Source organism: Phaenicophaeus curvirostris, chromosome 1 (assembly GCF_032191515.1).
Source record: "Phaenicophaeus curvirostris isolate KB17595 chromosome 1, BPBGC_Pcur_1.0, whole genome shotgun sequence".
Lineage (NCBI taxonomy): Eukaryota > Metazoa > Chordata > Aves > Cuculiformes > Cuculidae > Phaenicophaeus > Phaenicophaeus curvirostris.
In genome coordinates, this window is record NC_091392.1 from 159,863,498 (window position 1) to 159,884,726 (window position 21,229).

The window sequence follows — 21,229 nt, forward strand, 5'->3', positions numbered from 1 at the left end:
GTGATCTGTGAAGAACAAAAAGTCATTGACAAGCTTTCCACCCAAGTGTTTGGTATATATACCTCCCTCAGGCTAGCATGTAACTCCCTACTTTCTAAATAAATGTAAAACCTCTCTTTAACATCTCCTTATCATTCAGATGTCAGGAATTGTGGCTACAGAACTGAAGGGGACTGGTTCTGATGGTGACATATGATTTAAGATTTGCTGGAATTAGAACAGAAGCAGAAACTTCTGAGAAAACTAACATTCACCTTACCTGTCTGGTAACTTAATGCCCTTGAGGAGGTCCTTAAAACATGACAGGCCTGCAGCTGAATACCTGAGCAAGAACTTATGCAGAATTCCTCCTTACACAAAGTCAAAAGTCATGGAAAGATTAGCCTTTGGAAGGAAGAGTTGACCTAATGTCGAAAAAAACCAGAGGAAGTCTTTTCTTCCCAGGTGAAATACATGTAACCTTAAAAACTGTAAACCATATACTCAGACCTATTTGGCCTAAGTATAAATTATCCTTTTCAACACTTTTAATTAATTTTAAGTGGCCTATCATTATCTGACACTGAACTGCGTGTAAGCATTTTGTCACAGTAGCAAGATTCATGAACAAAATAAATTTCATGCTTTGCTGTATACAACGTGCAAGCAAACAAATCAAAAAGCAACTTGGGAAAAGAGAACAAAACATTCCCTCTAGAGTCCTTACCTGTCTTAGAACCATGGGATAATAACACCTTACCTGAAAAATTATATATATTTAAAGGGGCGGCGGGGATGTGGAAGAAAATGTCACCTACATGATCTTTGCTAGTCAAGAGCCAACGAGTAATAGTTGATCAGCTCTTTCTCCAAGAACTTCGGGTTCTCATTTAGTGGAAAGGGAGAAAACAGTAGTAAAGATTCTGGTCACTCAGACCATACCAAAAAGACCTCTGCTGATAGAGACTATTGCAGGTTTGAGGCAGAGCAAGAATATAACTAAATGAAAGGTTTCTTGCTTTTACTGCACCAAGAGGCCCTGCCTCCACGTGGGAAACCAACATGATGGTGATGGAGGACCGAAAGTCCTGGTAATCCATCCTCAAGGGGTGGTGGCATCAGAGAGCCCATTTTTATATGAGGAAAATTAAGCAAAATCATGTTCTCAAAGTCCTTTTAGAACAATGACAATTTTCTCAAGATGTCAGAGCACATACCATTAAAACGGCTTGTTTATTAGTCAGTAAAACTGTGGAATGAAAAACCCTGCTTAACCCAGAGTTTATTGTATACGTTGTTTGCAGGAGTAAATTAGACAAGTTTAGCTGTTTGCTCATTAGCCATAAACTCCTTTGTCTTCTCAAATACAGAGCCCGCATAATTCCCATGTAGTCCAGAAAACCCAAAGGATGATAGCTGTTGTTTAGTGAGTCTGAGCCTGCAGAACGACACATCTAGATGCCTACCTGCACACTAGGTGGTTCAATTCTGTTATAGTCCATGAAGATCTGGGTCTTGATTTGGCTGCTGAAACTTAGACATATAGTAGTATGTGAGACTTCCTAGGATATTTTGCAACCTAAGGCATGGCAGATAGGGTTTTGGGTCTGTGATAGATCCAGGCGCTTCTGCAGCTGCAGGTGGAGGCCACACAGCGCATCCTACAGTATCACGAATGGCAAGTGCTGGTTGTTCATGTGTGGGTAACTTACAGAACTCTTAAATCCCTATTGATTGCAATGGATTGCTCAGTTCATGAGTTTACACATACAGAGATAATTCAGTTTAGGTGTCTTACAAGTTGTATCTCAAACTAAACGAGACTTACAAGGAGCAGCTGAGGGAACTGGGGTTGTTCAGCCTAGAGAAGAGAAGGCTGAAAGGAGACCTTATTGCTCTCTACAACTACCTGAAAGAAGGTTGTAGAGAGGAGGGAGCTGCCCTCTTCTCCCAAGTGACAGGGGACAGGACAAGTGGGAATGGCCTCAAGCTCCACCAGGGGAGGTTCAGGCTGGACATGAGAAAAAAACTTTTCACGGATAGGGTCATTGGGCACTGGAACAGGCTGCCCAGGTGGGTGGTTGAGTCGCCTTCCCTGGAGGTGTTAAAAAGATGGGTGGATGAAGTGCTGAAGTGTATGGTTTAGTAATTGATGGGAATGGTTGGACTCAATGATCCTGCGGGTCTTTTCCAACCTAGTGATTCTGTAACTGTGGACTATTGCCATCCTTGGAGACAGCTAGTTTTGAACTCTTCATCATACTTCATGGTAGATTTTTTGACTCTTCCACAGAGAGTACATCAGAAAGAAGTATCTGGGAACCAAGAGCAATGGAAATAAAGGGATCTAGACTTTTTGGAAATGTCACCTTGTTCCTAGTGGGAAAGGGAAGAAGGAGGGATTGTCATTCACCCGCAATTCAGCATACGGGTGTGCTTGCGCTGAAGGAATGAAGAGGATGAGTTTGAACAGTGAATGATCTTAGAAATTAGAACACGCTGATCCACCAGTTCCAGCCCAGTGCCAATTTCTGTAGGAGTACAAGGATGGCATTTCTTATGTGAGAAAGGAAGGAAGACAGTGGGGAATCAACCACATTCTTACAAGCAGATGTTAACCAAATTCATAATTGTATATATAAAAAAAATGTACCAAATATCAGGATTTCCCTGTTGTTCCATGGTGGTGAAAAAGTTGCAGGGAGTTCCTGGGGCAACTCAGGTGAATGCTGCCCTAACCCAGTGGTGCCCTGGTGTCCTGTACTGGTCATGCTTGATTGGGTAGCCTGGGTAAAGTTGAACACACACTGAGGTCCTGGAGTTGTTTTAGTAAGGGAAATAGGTAATTTTATGTGCCTGAGTGGTGTCCCCTGTTACCTGTCTCTATTCCACCAGCCTGGTATCTCATGATGGCATTGCCTGTGTGGAAAAGGAGCTAACTGAGTGGGAGAAAAAGGGTCTTGAGTTGTCTGCTCAGCAGGGGTCTAAGGTCCTGAGAGTCAGGAGGAGCAGGTACAGGAGGAATCCTACTGTCTCTGTACAGTGTAGTAATGGAATAACTGGGGGGTGGATGGGATGTGAGTGTGATATAAGCTATTACATGACATGGTTTGATGCTCAGAAAACCGGACCAGAAACCCTGTAATGTTTACCCTGTTTTGGACTGGAAGCACAGTGAAATGCTTTACAAGGAGATGCCAGGATTACTTTACTGAACAATTTGTTGTTATCAGTGTAGCAAAGCCAAAGAGCGTTAGTCAAGGATCGAGACCTCACTGTGATGAGCCCAGTAGAAACAGTCAAAGACTGCAGGAATGAATAAAAGACCTCACTTGGCAGAAACAGCTAGGTTGGAACAGCTCAATTATTGTCCCACATTAGACAAAATTTAATTCATCCATCGATCTGTAAAAAACATGAGATCTTTTCACAGAAGCAGAAATGCTCCTGCATTTCTTCACTGTACAGACAAATGTGAGGTCCGGTGGGCATAAACGTGGATCTGTCCACTGGGGTATTTATCACCCTTGCTTTTTCCAAGTGAGAAGCTAAATACAGATGGTCTGGCCAAGCAGAGTCCAGCAAAAGGGGTGACATGCAATGTGTGAGGGACCCATGTACGTTTGCATGCAGGATTTGTCTTCAGGAAGTCTATTAAAATTTCCTCCATTAGACTTGCGTGCCGGAGCAGGTCGTGATGTCCATACTTACCTCTGCCTAACCTGAGGCAACCAGATGGCAGTGACTGCTTTTAAGGCACTTGGCAAGGGTTGGAGACAAGTGAGGGATTTACAGATTGAGCTTTTCTGCCTGAAGCCATCCCCTGGCTGTGCTGTTGGGCACTGCCCCTGCACCCGCTCCAGCTGGCATCAGCACAGAGCCTGGCTCAACTAACCAAAACTTTGGAGAGCAGAGCCCTAGCCACTCCACGATGTACAGGCAGCTGGAAAGCACTCTGGTTATGGCAGAGGACTGGGCAATATCCCTGTTTAAATTGCGAGACAAACACTGCGGTGTTTTGCTCTGTGGAAATGCAAGTCAGTCGTTGCAGAGACAATAATCTGTAGCAAATCTGAGATGGCTGTTGTCATATAAACAAAATACAGCTATGGGTACTAGAGCAGGAGGTATTAATTTTTAAACAAACCTTGTCTCGGCACCACTTGCAAATGCATATTGTGTGTCTTTCCCTTCAATAATAGAGTTTTCATAAAGTGCAAGAGCGTGTTCTACAGGGCACAGGATAGTAATTTAAGAAATATAAAAACTCTGAAGAAGCAGTTACAGTTAAGATAAAACAAATACATGGTAAGAAATGTCTCAAGGACTTAAGGGCAATGGCACTGAAGAAGCAATTAACTGTGAATCTAAGCAAATATTGCAGATTTTAGGACACAGGAAAGACTTAAAATAGCTTAGTCTAAGTTGTTTAGGTTACACAATGGTTTGGTATCTGTAGTTGCCTGATTTAATTTCAGATATGTATAATTGCTATGAAGATTGACTAGTGAAACTTTTGTAGTTCTTAAAGGACAAAACATTTGTGTTACAGCTCTGTGGCTAAATTAAAAATCGTGTCAGTGAAGGGCAGCAAAATGCTTCAAGTGGTTTAAGTGGAACAAAATAATTCTGCTTCAGTTTATGTTTATTGTATTTGAAAGATGGGAAGAAATCAAACTATTAGGGAAAGAAGAAGGTACTGTAGTGTTTTTTCACTAACCTGAGCAAGAGAAGTAACCAAGTCTCTGAAAGATACTTAGAAAACCAGCAAACCCTGGTGAAAGCATAGGTAAAGTATGATACCTTAACTTCATCCTATGATCCAACAAGGAAGCGCAAAATACACGTTGATTCAAATGAGAGTATAATTGGTATAGAAAACAGAGACTCAGTTCCTGACGAAGGAAAGGGGAAGTACAGTGGTGACAAGCTTGGACATGTGTTTACAGACTGTATTTGCCTTGGTGCCATTTAGCAGAACACCCTAAGGCAGCAGCTGCATCAATTAAAGCAGTGGGCACAAAAGGTGATGCAGTGGGCTGCCAAGCTATTTAAACAAATCTCAGTGAAGTGTGTAGACAATGCAGCACTATGAATATGAGGACAGATCACAGGAAAACAGCACAAATCTGTTTGCCATCAAAGCAGAGCAGGAGAATTTGCAAACTCGTACCTGCTGGACACAGAGGACTTTTTCCTCAGTGAAGGACTTTTATCTGCAGTGTATTCACATCAACACATATGTTCTCTGAAACAATAATCATGATCCACAGGAGGAAATCAGAGTCCCCCAGAGGAAGATAATCCAAACCATTCAAAACCTAAGTCAAGTGCATGTGTTGTCCCTTAGAACAAATTATAATATTTTCCAGGCTTGGCTTGTTATGTGGTGCATCAAACTCAGCCAGCAATATTAAACTGTCGTAAGATAAACATTACCTTTCAAATAGGTGAGTAAGAAATAGTTGGAGATAGAATTCAACTCACCTATCTAGTTGCCTGACTCAGGAACTGATAGCTCTGAAATTGTGGGCACTCAGCCATGGGAGACAAGAAGGGAGTGTCTTTGTCTTTCCATTGATTAGGCAGAAAACTGAATTCAGCTCACTGCAAAATTAGCCAGTGGCCCAATTTGTAGACCTGGAAACAAGAGATTCCCTTCAGCCTAAAAAGAGTGATTATCTGATTACTAGGTCCTATCATTGCCATTATCTATAACAACAGTCCAATATAGCAAAGCATTCATGGGCCAGGCATTAGATTCCTCCACTTACCTGAAGGTCTTTGAGCCCTACGGTAGATTCAGGCTTTCTCTTCTCTGACATATCCCGAAACATGTGAAGCTCAGGAGAGTGCTGAGGTAGATTTCTAGTTCTTCCTTCTTCTAGTTTTCTGGAGCGCTGCAGGGATGTTTAGATCGTACCAAGTTTGTTATAAATGAAAAGCATGTTTAAGCAGCCTGATGGAGAACTATGTGGCTGTATCTCTCAGTATGAATGTAAGAGGGATGAAGCTTCCACAGCACTGACTCTCCAGATGTGAGGGAAGGGAGATCTGAGTGCATCATGGGCAAATGGATTAAATATCAATGGGCAAAAGAAAACATAATACTAAACCTAACTAAGAAAGGAGGTAAGAAGCCTCACCTTTAATTTCTAGATCATGACAAAGACTGATACCTTCACTAGGAGGGGCATATCTACAAATGCAGGACTCTACTGAAGAGCTGATGGAGCTCCCTCATTTAGGGGAGAGAGACAGAAATTGTGAAGGCTCTGTAAAAAATTGTCATTGTAAGAAAAAAAGAGTTCTTTTTGTCCTGTTCCAGGCACAGTCTCTGACTCTCTGCTTCCTGGCATTGGCACAATGAACAATGAGAAATTTCTGTGCGTGTGTTTTCAGGAGTGTTAGGACAAAAAGTAAAAGAACCATTCACTAAATTGCTTGCTGGAAGGAGTTTTTGACACTACTGTTCTCCACTCCTTTCATGTCTAACGTTAGGAACTGCAGCCATGCCATTACAGATATTCAGATATTTCCTGCTGAAAGCAACACTTTGAGTACTTGACCCAGTGTCATAATGCTAAGGTCATTGACTGAAGCTTTTTCTCCGTTGTATATTATGTATATGTGAGATACTAGAAAAAACAACAGTTTGTGAATAGCTTAGGTAAATAAGACAATAAAAACAGTTAAAGGTATTGAAGAGCCTAGTAAGCAGAGACAGTGCCAGGAGTGGTTGGGTTTTTTTTCATTAGAACTCTCTACGTGCCGGATTTCATTATCACTAACCATTTCCACAGCAGAAGTGATAAAGAAGAACAAAGATCCATATTTTCCTTTTTTTTCCTTGACCATAAAAGTAGCCAAGGCTTACCCAAGACATAATTAATTCAGATCTAGCTTGAGTACTTTGCTTGGCAATTTTGTTGTGCCATTGAGAGACAACTGAAATTTGGAAATCTGTTCTCTCAGGTGACCCACTTCTGCTTTTTCTTCCTGCCTAAATAAAGAAAAATATTTTCTAGGTGAAGACCATACCAGGAAAACTATCCATCCTTTAGCTCCAAAGCTGTGCTTTCTACCTCAGAAAAGTGCACATTTTCTTTGTGCCCTGGTTCTTACTGTGTATTAATGTATGAGAATTGCTGAAAACAGCTGTAGGACCTGTATTTTTTTGTATCGAGGAGTGCAGTTATTCTACAGTGGATGTATAAAGTGACTATTCAACACTGAGTTCAGATTTCGATGCCTGATGATAGTCATAGCAAATGGATTTTAGTTCCCAGTTTAAAAGATCTAAATGTAAGATGCCTGCATGTATTTATACATAATCTATATATGCCTATGTGTGAGATAGCTGTCTCTGTTCCCAAGGCAGTCAATGAGATTTCCTCAGCACAGTGATTGGACTCTAAAGAAGAGTAGATTCTAGTCCAGATTTTTCCTGCTCACCTCAAAACAGACATCAGGTCAGCTTTGCGTCCAGTCAGATGAAAACCATTCTTGATCCCACTGACTCTACTGACTAGCCATCCATAATAGAGATTACGCTTAAAAGCCCTAATCTGCAAGATTAATCCAATCCTTTATTATACGCAGGTGATATGACAACAAACTGAATGTGGAAAGTGGTTGGGTTAATTTAAAAAATTAGCTTATTGGCAACAGAGTGAATAAAATAGTAGGTAGGTCAGACATCTACTGCTGATGCCCAGTGCGTGGACGTACTGGTGTCTGCACGTGCAAGCTAAGCTACATTGGTTTGACTTTCTACTATGATCACCACCCACGTAAACAGCTTGATCTTCTGAGGTGCTGAGGATTCATACTTCCTGGAGCCAAGAAAAGCTGCAACAGTGCATCAAATGTGAAAATTGGGACATTTATTTAGATTGCAATGTGGCAATGTTGATTTAAATACCCAGCTTGAAAATGTTGGCCACAACTTCTTCACTGAGAAAAGCAAGCAGTACCTTAGCATAGCCAGTGAAAGATTCTTGATTTAGTTCTACGATTATTATTCCTTGTTCTTCCAGTTAACTTGTTCTTTCAGTTGGCATCTTTGATTCTTTTTCTAGTTTTTCCCCTACAGGTTCTGGCCTGGTGTTCTGCTGACTGATATCCATGATGGCCCCTCTTTGACACTTTCAGTATTTCCAGATCTTTTCTCAGTACTGTTGTTGAAAACAGAGATTTGCTCCACACAGAAGTCATGTCCTCCCTTGCCTCTCTCCTTGTGCTGTCATGTATACAAAGAAAGAGTCGGAAATAATTGGATAAGTCAAGACTTCTCATTTATCATTGTTACATTGATTATACTTAGATGCGACTATACAAGCAGTGTAAGTAACCACAAAGTAGTGTAAAGCAGGGCTTTTCCAAAAGCATTTTCTGCCCTCATTTACATTCAGTCTCCCTTACTTGTTACTCTAGTGTATGAAATGTTTTAATCTGTAAGGAATTTACAGTTGCATTCACTCTAACATCTTGTGTACTGCAACAGTGAAGTAGCAAGGCCTGTTTTAAAATGAGAATTATGCCTCAAGTCCTTTTCTGGCAATATGTTTTTATAAAAAAAATATCTGGAAGGGGTTCTTTTTTGCTGTACCAATAAAAAAATAGCAACTCCAATAAAGAACACTGAAGGCAAAATAAACACAATCTTGCCTTAGGATGAAAGGTGTTAAATAAAACACATATCACTTCTTTTTTCAGGTCTTTCTCTTCATATCAGTATTTAGTCGATGTTTGTGCTAAACAAGCTGTTAATCCAAAATACATTTCAAAACAACTTTTTAGGGTTTTTTATAAAGAAAAAATATTCACTACGTGGTTTTCACATTTTTTTCATATATTTTGCCAGCCAAATTATTTGTTTCAGGTCTGATCTGGGCAACTCATCAGCTCGTCATCTACATTAACATGCTAATTTTTCAGTAGTCACTTTTACTACACAGAGTTTGCACAAAGATCACAAAAAATATCCAGTTAAAGGCTTTACTTTGTACTAGGAGTATGGGCCTTAGATGTAACAATCTCCTATTTAATAAATTAAAACACATAGTGATGTACTTTTGTGCTGCAAATGAATGAGAACATATTTTAAATAATAAATTACAAGACAGACTGACAAAGTATCCACCGCAACATCTTAGATCTTTCATTTGTATTACACTAAATGACTAGTCTGTGGCTTGTTTCGTGGAAGTGTAGGACAAGGTACATTAAAATGTAGTGGTTTAAAATGAGAGTGCTCTTGGAAAACAAAGTCCAATTTTGTTTCTCATATGCATTGTTGATAATCTGCAGTAACTGTCAAATCACTGAGTTGCTATTCATTATTAGAGATACAAGTAAGAGCAGAAGACGGCTTCTAATAATGCTCTACCCATCCTCTGTGGAGACATCTGAGCCATTCTGCTATTATTTTTTAAATAAAAAAACGTCTGCTCAGGGGCAGCATTTTGTTAATTTTTATTTAAGAGAGCAAGCAACAAAGCATTAAAAAACAGAATTGAAGCTCTTTGGTTTAACCCCATTTACCCATCTGCAGTCAGATATAGAGCAGGAAAATCAAGAAATCTGGAAATCAGCTTAATCAAAATTAATATCGGTTCAAAAGTTCCAGGAGCTACAGAACTTCTGCTATTAGTTCTTCAGCTAAGGCTCATTTTCACATTGAGTGACAGCAAGACAACATTTGCAGAAGTCATTTAAGAGTGAGGGGCTGGATATATTAATTAACCCTGCCACCAGCATGTATTAGTTTTCAATGGAGTTCTAGAGAGAATCCAACGCAGGCGGCAACTGGCAAGGACAAAAATACTGCTGTGGAAAACTAGGCAAAGCAGAAAGCAGTTGTGCTCTTCAATAAATAACCTAGGGTCCAGGTTTTTTTAATACATTCCTAATATATACTGAATCCGTTCCAGGACTGCTTGAATCTGGGCAGGAGGGAACACTTTCTGTGCTTTCCCTTCTGCAGTGATAGAGACTAGAGGAGCATCTGCTGAGAATGAGACCATAGGAAGTACGAGATTTGTCTGTTTAACTGGTATGGGAAAATCAGATTTTGCTTTGTTAACAAGTATCTTCATAAACTCGCCACTACAAAGAAATAAAATGGCAGTAGAACTGGTGAGAACAACTTGAAAAAAAAACTGGCAGAAGCCCCACTGCATTGTGCCACACCAGCAAGGAGTTCCCAGAGCTGGTACAGGCATATTGCTATTTCTAAATGTGAAATATGGTTTAGGAATACAAGTGCCCTATTATTTCCTTGTTGTAACTCACTTTGTAAAGGAGCTGAGTTGAGCAAACACAAGAAATACAGTTTGATAACAAGAAGGTTTAGATTAACCCTGATCAGGGCATAGGAAAAAAACTCATGTCACTCTTGATTTCATGTGGAAGAGCCAGGCAGCTAAAAGATATGTTAGCCAGCTGGAGACACCTGAAAATTTTTAACTTACATAGCTACTAAAAATACAATTTCTTATTTTTTATTTTTTACTATTTAGCTACCCAATCTAAATCTTATTGTGTTATTTCCAAGTTAGCTGCAACAAGGTACTGCAGAATTGGAAGGCTTTAGGGCTTTTCTGCAATAAGGCTGTTTAGCAGGCATCAGCTGCCAAATAAGGCCAAAATACAGAGGGAAGATGAAAAACAGAACAAAACTTGAAGTTCCTCCCTCTCACTACACTCAATGCTAGATGCACTGCTTTTTGTCATTGTCCATGAATAGGAGTAGAAGATAATATTCCACACAGCATTAAAAAGGACACTGTCAATGTGGCTTTAATAAATTAAATAAAAATCTAATAAAGCTACTTTCTCAAAAGGCCTCAGAGATCATCTCCTCTGTATTCTTTCTCATGATTTAAACTAATTGTATGTAATTTAATTTTTTTATTACTTTTCCATTCTCTGCTGCTGTGAGACCATTTCTTCCCCCCCTACAGAGATGCAAGCAGCCTGAAAAGATTCCCCTGAGAATGATTGAAAGTACGACTGACATCTCAGGGACCCTTAATGGACAGCTGTGTCACTGCTACAGCTTTATGCACCTACATGCACCCACCTGTGCCTGTTCATTGCTTCTCTTCTTCCTTAACTTCAAGCAGAATAAGGCAAATTGGCAAAAACACTTAATTCTGGTGTTGTAATCCCTAACTACCCTTCCTTAATTGCTGTGTGACTTTAGGATGCTTAAAGACATTACAAAGGGAGTTTAAAACTCCTAAGGCAGAGAGGAGACTGAAGTATGTGCATGCTAAGTAGCTGCTCTGTCCACTACCCCATCCTTCAGAAAGGCACAGCAGCAAGTTTTAAAAGGTTGGTGCAAGCTTGTCCAGCTTTAAAGGGAGACTGAAGGATCCTTCATTAAGGACATGGTCCTGCGAGGAGAAAAGGAAAAGTGAGGGGATGTCTGTGTCAAGACTGAGATCAAAGATGCTCTTGAGTATGCAGCATTCCCATCTTGACTCTCACCTCACAATCCCACACTCAGTAGTTTGACTACAAGCATGTTTCTGTTCAACATGATAATTACTCAGGTTTCGTACACAGATTTGGTTCAATTACCTTCATCTTTACAACATCTAAGTTTGGTTTTGATGTTCCCTTAAGATCCTCTTTGCCTTTGTTCTCCTTGACACCATTAAGTCTTCAAAGCCCTCACACTTCCATGAAGAATCCATTGTTTTCCATGGTGGTTGTATTTTTCAATCAGAGATGTCCCAAGAAAGCACTAAAAATCTTCCCACATCTACATCAGTCAGACCGTAGCACACTAAATAAAGCAAACAGTTCATTTTCTGTGGCAGCTTGGCAGTTATTCTGTGTGTTCCCTTTAAGTCTTTTGGGAAGGTAGAAAAGGAAAACTGCTCTGCACATCCATTGCAGTAGTGCCTTCTCCAGAGTGAGAGCTTCTGTTCCACTTGCTTTCTCAGGTTATCACAAAGACTGACCACATGCTTCTGAGACAGGGAGCAGCTGCTTAGATAAACAGTCCTTTCCCTAGCATCTGCAGCGACTCAGTTTAGAAAAACAGTACTACTCACCAACTGCTGTGTGGACGTACACATTTTCTGAACACTCTGAAAACCTTTACAGAGTAACTAATCTCAGTAAATAACATTCTCCTACTATCATCTAGCTAAGCTCTTTGTCATCAGCCACAGCTCAAATGCTTTAAATTTAAGCAGCCGTATTTATAAGGTCTAGGCTTTCATCCTAGAAGAAACATGGCTATTGAATTCTCATTTCTCATCCCTTAGACTAGGACATGACACTGACCAAAGGGTCACTCATTTCATATGCAAAGAAATAAATTGGAAATAATTCCTCTCAAACTGAACAGTTCTGGGAAAACTGCTCATACATTCTGGAAGTGGTGTTTCAGGTGACAAAGTCAGTGGTCTGCAGAAAGCTAGTCAGTGCCGCTTGTGATAGCAGTGCTTGTCTCTGGATCTAAACTGCATCAAAGAAAGCTAACTACCCTTTTGACCTACTTTTGTAATGATACCATTTAAAAAATTGATGCCATTGTCTTAAACTGCAAGTGCTTTTGAAAATGACCCACAGCAGCCCAAACCATGACTGAAATAGCTACAACTCCCAGCTCCACAGCTTCCCAGTCACAGAATCACAGAATAATCACAGAATAACCAGGTTGGAAGAGACCCACCGGATCACCGAGTCCAACCGTTCCTACCAAACACTAAACCATATCCCTCAGCACCTCATCCACCCGTGCCTTAAACACCTCCAGGGAAGGTGACTCAACCACCTCCCTGGGCAGCCTGTTCCAGTGCCCAATGACCCTTTCTGTAAAGAATTTTTTCCTAACGTCTAGCCTAAACCTCCCCTGGCGGAGCTTGAGGCCCTTCCCTCTTGTCCTGTCCCCTGTCACTTGGGAGAAGAGGCCAGCACCCTCCTCTCTACAACGTCCTTTCAGGTAGTTGTAGAGAGCAATGAGGTCACCCCTCAGCCTCCTCTTCTCCAGGCTAAACAACCCCAGCTCTCTCAGCCGCTCCTCATAAGGCCTGTTCTCCAGCCCTTTCACCAGCTTTGTTGCTCTTCTCTGGACTCTCTCCAGAGCCTCAACATCCTTCTTGTGGTGAGGGGCCCAGAACTGAACACAGTATTCGAGGAGCGGTCTCACCAGTGCCAAGTACAGAGGGAGGATAACCTCCCTGGACCTGCTGGTCACGCCGTTTCTGATACAAGCCAAGATGCCATTGGCCTTCTTGGCCACCTGGGCACACTGCTGGCTCATATTCAGTCGGCTGTCAACCAACACCCCCAGGTCCCTCTCCTCCAGGCAGCTTTCTAGACAGACTTCTCCTAGTCTGTAGCACTGCATAGGGTTGTTGTGCCCCAAGTGCAGGACCCGGCATTTGGCCTTGTTAAACCTCATGCCATTGGACTCTGCCCAGCGGTCCAGCCTGTTCAGATCCCTTTGCAGAGCCTCCCAACCCTCCAGCAGATCGACACTTCCACCCAGCTTAGTGTCGTCCGCAAACTTGCTCAGGGTGCACTCGATGCCTTCATCCAGATCATTGATGAAGACATTGAACAGGGCTGGACCCAGCACTGAGCCCTGGGGAACGCCACTTGTCACTGGCCTCCAACTGGATTTCACACCATTTCCCACCACTCTCTGGGCCCGGCCATCCAACCAGTTTTCCACCCAGGAGAGTGTGCGCCTGTCCAGGCCAGAGGCTGACAGTTTCTCAAGCAGAACGCTGTGAGAAACTGTGTCAAAGTCCTTATCTATTCCTTTCTGCCTGAGGTTGGCCAGCTGGCTCAAGTAAGCTACCCCACTCCTCGTCACCTCTCTCCCAAGGCAGCTGATGTCATTTGCATGTACAGGTGCAATTAAGCAGCTGAGTAGGTCAACCTGAGTAACTTCATCATGCTCACCCTCACAGACAGACAATGTTCAGCTGCTCGTTTCCTCTCCTAGGGCGAGGATCAGTTTGCATGGACCTTGTCTATATGTTCATCTTTGCCATCTCTGCCACCTTCCTATATGGCCTTGAATCTTGAGTTTTGCAGCTGCTTCTCTTTTCTGCCTGACTTTCTGCTCCATTTCCACTTTCAAATAAGTTAACATTTTTTTAAGTGTGGTCTGTTGTTTTTCTGGAATACATAGTAGGACTTCAGGTTTTCTGCTTTCACCCCCAAAATTAAGTACGAATATTTAAACTTCCTAGTTTCCTTCTTTCCATCAAAACCAACCTTTTCTTCACCCTGCCACCTTTCTGTTGATCTACGATTGGCCCACACCACTGCAGTGCTGACTGCTTAGGAAGATGCTGATGGTTTGATTAGCGTGATTTGTGTGGATGGACCTTTCTTCTGTACAATGTCTTGCTGACTGTAGTGTAAGCTTCATCTGCCTTCGAATTAGCAACACTGAGGCCTCCATCAGCCAGAGTTCTGTTCTCAGTGTCAATTTAGAGTTCTGTAAAGCCATCAGATCAAAAGGAAATGCTTATAAGCTCTCTGCTGTTGTTGGCAATGCAGGCCAGATGTAAACACACAGGAAAAAGACTCTCTTAGCAGTTTTAGGCTATTGGAAGTTTGTAAGACTGTTGAATGGCAACATCCAGGAATATCTGAAGTCAATGAAACTGAAATAAAATTTATTGCTGACGGTGCTTATTTTCCAAGTCGGCAGCGTGTACCTAAGATACATAGCATATGTTCCACCACATACATTTGTGTAGCTGGCAATCACAATTTGGTTGTAAAGTGACAGATGTAGAATGAAGCCATTAAAGAACAATAAAAATTAGAATCCCGTGAAACCAATTGTACATGATGATCACTTATCAGAACATGGCTACATTTTAACATATGGTCCATAAAAAACGTTACTCAGTATATTTTAAAATCTAAAAGAATGACCTTTTTAATTGCTGGTAAAATTGGCTTGCTCCCCAGGCAGTCCAGTTTTGATAGAGCTGTAAAGAAATAAACTGTTTTGTTACAAGAAATGAATAACACATAGATTATATTTCTAGGAAATACCACAGATGGAAAAGGAAACTTGGAAATATGGTGTGACTTCTAATTATCATTTTTTAAAAATTCATAGTGAAAAGAACCAGAAATCAAAGTTATCACAAGCCACCATTATAAACATGAATTCAACTAGTTAAAAATTACATCAATGATTTATCCTATTTTAGTAATAGAATAACAGACTAGGTTTGATGAGCTAATAATACAAAGATATGTCTACAGACAGGAACACATTGTGCACAAGGTACATAATTTTTAATAGTCATAAAAGATCCATTTCTCTTATGAAAAGATTGTAAGATTTGATCTACAGAATAGGATGCCAGAGTGTGGCTGATGTAAAACTATCACAGTAGCTATACCAAATGTATTGTTTCGTATCTCTGTCTTATTTTAACCCTGCTACTTTTCAAATAGTCGTTTGTACAGCATGACACGGGGTCCAATGCTGCCTTTTAAAAGCACTTTTTCTTACATTTAATGCCATAAAAGCATTTTCTTGTGAGGAAATCATAGCTCATTTTACATTTCTCTTAACAGCATTTACTTAACGACTTCACCACTTTGGAGTTACAGCTGGGACTGACTCATAAGATATTTATATAAAGGACTATTTTATCTTGTAGCTAAATTCCCGTATACAGACAAACTCTAACCATAGATAGAGCAGGACAAGATTGGTACTAAGAAATGTGGATTTATATTTAGGATTGCTGAAGACTCAATTTTACAAAAAGCTACTGAAGTGATCTTAGTATGTATTCATTTTCTAACAGACTAACCCGAGCTTATTTCTAGGCAGAAGGTGCATGTGAATCTTGAGGAAAGCAGACCGCTGCTTTTACAGTCCATTTGCTACCCTCTTCTACCCAGAACATGTGGTAGTTACACAGCTGTATTGATTTGTTCCTATCATAGTATGTGCAAGGAGGTATCTCAATTATTTCCTAATAGAGCTAGGAACTCAGTAACTGAAAAGTGTTGGTTCTTTAGATACACTCTTAGATGAATTTAAAATAATATATTATTATTTTTTCCCAGCAAAACAAAACAAGACCATGTAATGCTTTGACAAGATGTGTTCTCTTCCCCACATTTGCAGTTTTACCAGTAAGATAAACAAAAAAGATGAGAGTAATGGTTAGTAATTAAAATCCCCAAGCAGTCCTAAAAAATGGAAGACTGAGAAAAAACATTTATAATCTGGGTGGGGCAGGGAGAAATGGCTTCTACTGGAAAATAGGCTGGTAATTTTCAAAATTCCATTTCTCCTGCTGCCATATCAGAGAAGAGACAGACCACAGCCAGTATCTGCTAGGAGACATTTTATTACGGAAGCTGTTATTCTTAATAGAGTCAGGCTGTTATTATGCAATTAGTAGCAGGTAATTATCCATCAGCTACTCTGGCTGGACACTCACTCTGGGGGTCGAGAGACATGGAGCGGGCTCCGTCTTACCATCCTCCAAGGGTCCCAGCCCTGTCGGCAGGTGTATGCCTGCCTGTAGCCTCCTCATTCCTTCTCAGCTCTGTTTCCTGCCTCTGGCTGGCTGTTTTCAGTAACCCTTTCTCCATCCATGTCTCTATGTCCCTACAGAACCCATTCACACAAACTCGCACACGGGGCTTTTATGGCAAACTGGCTTTTATTTTTGACAGGAGGAGAAGGAAGGGAGGAAGGAGCCTCCTCACCTAAAATCTTCAAATCATGGTTATATTTGTCTCTTTTGCAAAAACAACTCTTTGCTCTGATTCTCTTCTTCATCTTGTTTATAATTGAGTTACTGTGGAAAATGTTGCTTCGTAAAAGCATCAGATAAATCTAATAGATACGTGTTTATGTTCTTAATAGTTAGAAAGACTTGGAAAAAGCCAGTCAAGAAATTTGAAGATAGCGCATCACTACAAACGGGAGATCAGCAGTCCCAGCAGGGTGAGTTAGCTACCTCTGTTAGTAGCTAAAACTCAAGGGTTATGTTAAAGCTTTCGCCATATTACAGGTATTGTACTCTCCTACACTCCAGTGTCATAACCAATTCATACATACTGGCAGCTTTTTGATGTGTCTGACCGCAGAATTACAGCTATTCAACTATTTCTTGCACCTCAGTAAGGGAGGAGTCTCAATCATGTGACATAGCTGTGTTATTTCCAGGAAAAGGGGTGGGAAAGTGTATTAAAATTATAGAACTCTCACTCAAAAATCCCTGGATGACAAGTGTCCATGTCCCTGTGCCTATCCTTTTTCACCTGATAGTCTATAACCTTTGTACCTTGGAAGAAAGGATGGAAATGTTCTTCCCTTCTTAGTACATCAGAACCTGTTTATTACAAGATTTACCTGGGAAAAATGAAGACAAACTTCCCTGGGTCTATGCAAGTGCACAACCAAGGCTGTCCTACTCTGGATTTTCATCACTCTGTTAATATGTACATGACAGGAGAGTGGGACACCACGGTTATCATTTTGTTTCTTGAAAAGATCTGGTCATGCTTTATTAGGTACATATCTTCAAAGAGGACTACACAGAATGGATTCTGAGTAGACAAAGCCATCTAGCATTTGAGTCTCTGTCCCATTAATGAAGAAAGATAAACATCTGATGTAGGCTGCATTTCTCTTCCACTGTCTTCAGAGACAACTACCAGGCTACATTAACTTTAAAGGAAATGTAGGCACTTTCTTTTCCCCTACTAGGTCCAAATAATTAGAAATTCCTGCAGATTTTTGCACATGGGTTAGACACACTGCATTTCTCTTGCACAGACTCCCCTTCTACACGGACTCCCCTTCCGCAGGACTTACTATAATAAGTAATCTTATACCCCCAACATAAAACAACTTTGTGTTGCATCACGTGGTATATATGCTTGGCACTTTCAGGATACAGCTAAAGTTGACTCCCAAGGGATGAAGGCACCAACCTGACTGCCCACTCCTTGTACATTGTTTAGTCTGTCTGTACAGCACCAAGTGAATGTAAAACCCATCTGCCAGACGACTTGGCTTTTTTAAGCTAACACTCAAAAAATTATAAGTGTCTGTGACATGGCAGTATTTTATTCTGTATTTGTACCCTGTCTAGCTCAAAGGAGTCTTGGGCAGGAGTCTGGATGCTATGACTAATGTGATTGTATATGAAAGTGGGGTTTTTATCTCAAAATGTCTTTTTTTTTTTTCCCTGGCTGCAAAATTTATTCCAAGAGGATTTTAATAAGAGCTTAGAGTCAGATTTTGAAGGTGTGACCAAAACCAAGTGCTGGTGCTTTGTTATTGTGGGAAAAGGGATGGGAGACTATACCCCAAGGTGAAGGTGCAGATCATCCAGGTAGATCAGGCCTGCGAGAGTTGAATTGGAGGTATTGGACAACTATGCTACCTCTGGGGAGAAGTGATAAAGCACATCTCATTACAGATGGTTTCATTTTCTGACACAGATGTTCTAAAGGTGGTGGACACCTCTGCCCTATGTGAGAAGGACTTTTCCTCTGTTTGCTTGCACTTTCTCCATTTATCTTTGCCCTCTGAATGTATTTATAGCTTCTGGAAGCTCCTTATCTTGCAGCCAAGAGGCCAGGCCCTTGGAGTCTATTAGCTACTGGACTCCTGCTTTTTCTCAGTAAGACGTGACACCTTTCTGCTGGTGATAGCTACAAGCCTAAATCCCACAACTGTGGGTGAAGACAGCAGCTCCCAGTTTGGGAGGATGATCTGAGGTCTTGTCTGAAGTGCTGCTTTCCAGATGTTGCAGAAGTTGCATGTGGCTCGGTGCACCAGCTCTCTGCTCCTGGATGGGAGACCCACAGATTCACCTGCGGGCTATCAAAGAACTAGGGCAGGTGGATGCAGACTGCTTATGCACACAGGCAAGGAATGCACATTGTGGCAGAGACTGAAAGGAGTTGGAGGTAAGAAGACCAAAACATCCTCGGTAAGTAAAGAGTCTTGGTGTAACAAGTGACATTTGATGGCTGGTTTTGGTGCAGTATTCATGATTCATAGGGGAGATCATTAAGAGAAGTGGTGATTTCATCTTTTCATGGAGTATGTCATCTTAAGAGGCCAGAGATGACTGTTAAAGTACTTAAACTAACTTCTCATGTATTAAAGGCATGTAAATGTCACCCACACATTCCTGTACTGAACACAATGACTTTAATTAGACTTAAATATTTCAATTCTCAAGCTACTAAACCCTTTTCTACCACAGAGAGGGAACAGGCAAGATTGAGGCATTTGTCTACAGTGGAGGGGATCATAGAATCATAGAATGGTTTGGGTTGGAAGGGACCTTAAAGATCATCTAGTTCCACCGCCTTCTGCCATGGGCAGGGACACCTTCCACTAGATCAGGATATACTACACCACAAAGGACCTGTTTTCTTTCACTTAAATTGCAAAAAGTGTCATGAGTCCTTCCAGTATAGAGATATTTTTCATCTCAGAAACATTTCTTTATCATCCCAAATTTTATGTTCAACTGGACTTAGAAAAAATGTCAGTCATCAGTCTGCTGACTGAAGTACCAGTCCATGTGTTGTCCTATGTCCAGCTACAGTCAAAGTTTGACATTTTAGAATAAGGGAGAAAAATTAAGAAAAGAAAATTTTGCCAGTTGTTATTCAAATGGGGATCCCTGGGAACAGATCACAGTCATTTGTTACAGAGCTGCCAGTTTTGCGAGACTGTGCAGGCAAGACTGTCAAACTTTAGAGATATATGGCTGAAAGTGGATGGCAGACTGGTATTTGGAGCCACAAGATCCAAGGCAAGAAGGAACACAATCACCTAGGTTTACTTAGGTACCTACCTGTGCAGCTTTCAAGCTTTCTGAAGCTGGATCAATCCTATTTTTAGGACAGCAACTAACGTCACCTTCCAATTATAGTGACTGTACCACCCTCCAAAATCAGTATTAATTTATCATCTTCCCTGTTAGAAAACTGCATCATATGTCAAGGTGAATTTGCCTGACTTCTGCTCATTGGATCTGGTTGTCTCATGTTATATAAGACTGAAAAGACTTTCAGTTCTACTTTCTTTCTAAAAGCCAGAATTACACACTTTTAGATTCCTTTTTTCCCTACATGTATGAGTAGCTACGCAAGATCGTATCTCAGCCTCCTTTTTATAAGCTGAATAGGACCATCTTCTCATCTTAAAAGTTATTTTTAGTGATTTCATTTAATGACTCTTCCTCTTGAAGTGAGGATAGCAGAGCCCTTGTGATAGTCCAGCATGCTACAGTTGCACAGCATTTACTGCAGCACAGTAGTACAGCTATTGCAGAAGTAGAACTGTTACAGTGGTGTGTTTCTCCTATGTGCAAAGGCAATATTGTGCCTCCTCCCAGTTCAATATGATACTCCCTCTCTTTATCTTGATCAAGGAGGAGTATCATCCTTGATAAAGAGTGATGTTGATACCTCTAAGGACAGTGTAACACTGAAAGCTGACAGTAAGATGATGAAGATGGCCATTGAGTAAACCAAAGGAAAAAAAAAAACCAGAAAAAACCCGAATTAATTTCTGGGAAAAGATTTATTCAAAATATTTTAGCGGAGGGTGGGGGAGAAATTCCGTTTTCAGTCATCATGAAAGTAGAGAACTAGAATGTTTATATATTTTAAAAAGAAACAGGAATGCACTACTTGACTGATACATGTCTCATCGTTATAGTCCTATTAGCACTTCACAAAAAAGAAATTGCAACATTTTAAGATTCAAGGACAAGGCAAGGAGAAAATCAAAACAGAGAAGAAATATTCTGGCTACCTCATCCTTCTCAGAGTGAGGCTTAAATTTAAAAGGAAGAGAAACGCTGAATACACACCACATTTGATGGCAAACATGTGGCCAAGGGTAGCTCTAAAAACACATTTCAAACCTGTAAGTTGCACCTGCTTAAAGGAAAAGGTGTTTACTCCTTGATTAAGTAGATAACTTAAAATTTAGATGCAAGGTTCAGAAAGGTTCTGATGTGTTCCAAGTATGTCACTTGGTTTGTAGGCCATTAAGAAAACCAGGTTCATGTTGCTAGAGATATTTCTCAGGAGAATATTTGAAAGTATAGTTTTACTAACAACTAGCTATATCAGAACAGCGTTAAATATTTTTAAATGTACGTATTGACCAAAACAAACTTATTTGAACCTATCTCATAAAACTTATTTGAACCTATCTTACCCTCAGCAAAAACACAGAAAATAA